We start from the raw sequence: 5,074 nt of genomic DNA, 5'->3' as shown, positions 1-5,074 counted from the left end.
TGATACTTGATATCGGTCTTGTAAAGTAGTCAATTGCTTAGGGACAATTCCGGTACTCCTAGCACCACTTTTCCACACTCGCTATATTTAATTTATTTCATCTTTATTTAAACATCCCCTACTTTTTATTTACTTGTTCTTTATTATCTTGCAAACCTATCCTATCACACCTACAAAGTACTTCTAGTTTCATACTTGTTCTAGGTAAAGCGAACGTCAAGCGTGCGTAGAGTCGTATCAGTGGCCGATAGGACTTGAGAGAGTATTTGTTCTACCTTTAGCTCCTCGTTGGGTTCGACACTCTTACTTATCGAAAGAGGCTACAACTATCCCGTATACTTGTGGGTCATCACCTACTAGATTGATCTTTCTTGCAATGGGAGAAGTGCTTAGCTTTGGGTTCAATCTTGCGGTGTCCTTTCCCAATGACAGCAGGGGTAGCAAGGCACGTATTGTATTGTTGCCATTGAGGATAAAAAGATGGGGTTTATATCATATTGCATGAGTTTATCCCTCTACATCATGTCATCTTTCTTAATGTGTTACTCTGTTCTTATGAACTTAATACTCTAGATGCATGCTGGATAGCAGTCAATGTGTGGAGTAATAGTAGTAGATGCAGGCAGGAGTCGATCTACTTGTCACGGACGCGATGCCTATATACATGATCATGCCTAGATAATCTCATAATTATTCGCTTTTCTATCAATTGCTCGACAGTAATTTGTTCGCCCACCGTAATACTTATGCTATCTTGAGAGAAGCCACTAATGAAACCTATGGCCCCCGGGTCTATCTTTTATCATATAAGTTTTCATCTACTTTTGTTTGCATCTTTACTTTTCCAATCTATATCATAAAAATACCAAAAATATTTATCTTGTCATATTATCTCTATCAGATCTCACTTTCGCAAGTGGCCGTGAAGGGATTGACAACCCCTATATTGTGTTGGTTGCGAGGTTCTTGTTTGTTTGTGTAGGTGCGTGGAACTTTTGAGGATCCTCCTACTGGATTGATACCTTGGTTCTCAAAAACTGAGGGAAATACTTACGCTACTTTGCTGCATCACCCTTTCCTCTTCAAGGAAAACCAACGCAAGCTCAAGACATAGCAATGCATTACGGAACGAGTAAAGAGACTTGCCAGTAACGAGATTGAACTAGGTATGAAGATACCGACGATCGAATCTCGGGCAAGTAAGATAACGATTACAAAGGGAACAATGTATGTTGTTATGCGGCTTGACCGATAAAGATCTTCATAGAATATGTAGGAGCCAATATGAGCATCTAGGTTCCGCTATTGGTTATTGACCGGAGATGTGTCTCGGTCATGTCTACATAGTTCTCGAACCCGAAGGGTCCGCACACTTAACGTTCGATGATGATTTGTATTATGAGTTATGTGATTTGATGACCGAAGTTTGTTCGGAGTCCCGGATGAGATCACGAACATGACGAGGAGTCTCGAAATGATCGAGACATAAAGATTCATATATTAGAAGGTTACATTTGGACACGGGAATGGTTCGGGTCGTTTCGGAGTACTGGGGGTTACCGGACCCCCCCCCCCTAGGGAAGTTTATGGGCCTTCATGAGCCTTAGTGGAAAGGAGAGGAGGGCCACAAGGGAGGCCGCGCACCCCCCATGGCCAGTCCAAATTGGACTAGGGAGGGGGGCGGAGCCCCTCTTTCCTTCTCCCCTCTTCTTCCTTCCCTCTTTCTCCCTCTCTTGGATGGAAGGGGACTCCAACTAGGATTGGGAATCCTAGTTGGACTCCCCATGGAGCGCGCCCCCCTTGGCCGCCCCCTCCTCCTCCCCTCCTTTATATACGTGGGAGGGGAACCCCAAAGGACACACAAGTTTCTCTTAGCCGTGTGCGGTGCCCCCTCCACAGTTACACACCTCGATCATATCGTCGTAGTGCATAGGCGAAGCTATGCGCCGGTAACTTCATCATCACCGTTGCCACGCCGTCATGCTGACGGAACTCTCCCTCGGCCTCAACTGGATCAAGAGCTCGAGGGATGTCATCGAGATGAACGTGTGCTAAACACGGGGGTGCGGTACGTTCGGTTCTTGGATCAGTTGGATCGCGAAGACGTTCGACTACATCAACCACGTTACTAAGCGCTTCCGCTTTCGGTCTACGAGGGTACGTGGACACACTCTCCCCGCTCGTTGCTATGCTTCTCCTAGATAGACCTTGCGTGATCGTAGGATTTTTTTTGAAATACTACGTTCCCTAACAATTCGGACACTAGAAGTGTTCTGGAGGGTATCGGGTACTTATCGGGTCACCGGAGGGTGTTTCGGGTACCCCTGGCAATCCTATGGGCCATATGGGCCTTGTGAAGGAACACACCAGCACACAAGGGGCTGGTGCGCCCTATAAGGCTATAGGAGGAGGAGAAGGAAAGGGGGGGAAGGGAAAGGAAAGTGTGGATTAGGATTCCCACCTCCTTCCCTCACCCCCCTCTTTCCTTCCCCTTCATGCATACATGGAAAGGGGGGTGCAGGGCAAGGCAGGGCCCCTAGGGGGCGACGGCCAACCCTAGGGCGCCCCTGGCTGCCTCCCCTCCCCTCCCACCTATATATATGTGGGAAGGGGGCGCCTAGAACACACATAACATCAATTGTTAGCCGTGTGCGGTGCCCCCCTCCACAGTCTACACCCCCGGTCATATTCTCGCGGTGCTTAGGAGAAGCCCTGCGCGGATCACTTCACCATCACCGTCACCATGCTGTCGTGTTGACGAAACTCATCTACTTCCTCGACACCTTGCTGGATCAAGAAGGCGAGGAACGTCATCACGCTGAATGTGTGCAGAACTCGGAGGTGCCGTACGTTTGGTGCTTGATCGGTCGGAGCTAGAAGAAGTTTGACTACATCAACCGCGTTGTCAAACACTTCCGCTTTCGGCCTACGAGGGTACGTAGACACACTCTCCCCCTCTCATTGCTATGCATCTCCTAGATAGATCTTGCGTGAGCGTAAGATTTTTTTTGAAATTGCATGCTACGTTTCCCAACAGTTTCAGTCTTTCATGGGCATTTGTGGCCGGGAGAGCATACGTTGTGGAGGCGAAAGGATAGTGGCGGCAATAGGTGGTAGCTAGAAGGTCAATCAACATGCGAGTTAATGCGCACCTATGGCTGGGGACCGTCGGAGGTGGCGACGGAGATGACGTAGACTGGCCGGGAGCCTTGCCCGCCGTGACAGCGGTGGAGGTGACCTGGTAAATCGGTTGCACGGGGAATTTCTTCCGGGCCTTAATGGCGGCGGCTAGGAGGCGGGGGAGGCTGGCGAGCCTTTCCTTGCCCAGCTCATCACGCTGGAACTATGGCCATGGCGGGGATGGGCGCATCAGGCGTGTCTGAGGCTGCCGACTGGATGAGGACCATGACGACATGAGGGAGCTCCTCCGACTCTTTTATGCGTTAATGGTGGCGGCGAGGAGGTTGGGGGAGGCCACCGAGATCCTTCCCGATCCCGCTGGAAGTGGGACCCCGCCGAGATGGCTGCGGCTGATCTGTCCAAGGCCTCAGGTGCGACGATGGTCCGGAGCATATGAAGGACATGAGTGGGGTCCTCCGGCTCTGACCACCGGCGTGGGGAGGCGCCGGTCCAAGGAGGGCTCCTATGGTTTTGACCGCCGGCGTGGGGAAATTTTGAAGGAAAGATGACTACAGAAAGCTTGGCTTTTTTTTCTATATATGGTGGGTACACACACGAGGCGGTTGTCATCTTCTGTACTCTGTACCGCTGGCGAGTGAATGTTCAGTTCTCCTCTAAACTGGTAATTGATCGTTGAGGTGGCGTTCTCTACGTTGATGAACTTTGGTTGGTCCCACCTGTAAGCCGGATGTAGAATGATGATGTGGCTGATCTGGTGATGTGGATAGGCTGCATGTCAAGAGAAATAAGATAGTGGGGATGAACTATTTAGGTACTATAGATTATAGATAGGTTAGTTCAAAAAAAGATATAAAATTGCATATAAAGCCTTTAGATTGGTAATATAATAGCATGAAACAATCAAAAATTATAGATACGTTGGAGACGTATCACCTACCATGTGCATGCCCACCTTGCAAAAGTTAGGGTTATTTCAAGGATGTCCAAAATTAGAACATGTTCAACGGAGGGTGTTCGGGAAGAGGCCGGAAGCCTCCGTCTCCGGGTGTGCATTTCATTATTTTGGTTTGATTCGGTTTGGTTTATACGATTTTATACTTCATTTATATGATTGTATACATAGATACGGTTAGGTTTCGGTAACTACCATTTACTTTCGGTTAGGTTTTGGCAATAACCAAATTAACCAAAGTTGACGCGAATTTTTGAGCCAATACATAACTTTTCCATGTGTAAATACATGATATATATACTAGCAAAAGAGCCCGTGCGTTGCAACGGGACAGAAAAAACACACGCTCTTAACCCAATAACCACGACTCGAGACCTTGATACGTAGACGTTCTTTATTTTAAAATGGCATCACATTTGTGTTTCCGACGGTGGTCTCAATGCTCACACAATAAAAACGCATTTGAATGTGGTCAGTCCTAAAGCGTCTCTCTCTCACACATACACACACACAAACACACACACACACATGCGCGCGCGCGCTCGCACGCACACAATCGCTGAGAATAAGATGAAAAAGAATGTTGTTTTTCCCGCGAGGTTTTTCATAGTTGTGCATGCGTGGTTATCAACGGTTTTTTCCCTCTCAATCTGGTTTTAATGTGTATTTATTTGCAATTTGGATCGCCGCCAGTGCGAAAAAAAACAGACCTCGCACTATAGATTAAGTTTGCATCCAAATTAATAGTTTAGAAATACTTAACAGCTAAAAGTAACAACATATTTGGATTCTACACATTTTTCTAATCAAATTTCATATATAATATGTTAAAATCGGAGTTACGATTTAAAAGATATGGATAATTTTGTTTTAGATAAACTGCGGATTGATTAACCGAAAGGTTAGGGGGTTTTCTGTTAAAACACGAAAAAAACGATTCGTATGAGTTAAATGTGGACGGCGGGTTGATTACCTAAAATC

Source organism: Triticum dicoccoides, chromosome 3B (assembly GCF_002162155.2).
Source record: "Triticum dicoccoides isolate Atlit2015 ecotype Zavitan chromosome 3B, WEW_v2.0, whole genome shotgun sequence".
Lineage (NCBI taxonomy): Eukaryota > Viridiplantae > Streptophyta > Magnoliopsida > Poales > Poaceae > Triticum > Triticum dicoccoides.
Note: the sequence above shows the minus strand (reverse complement) of the source record.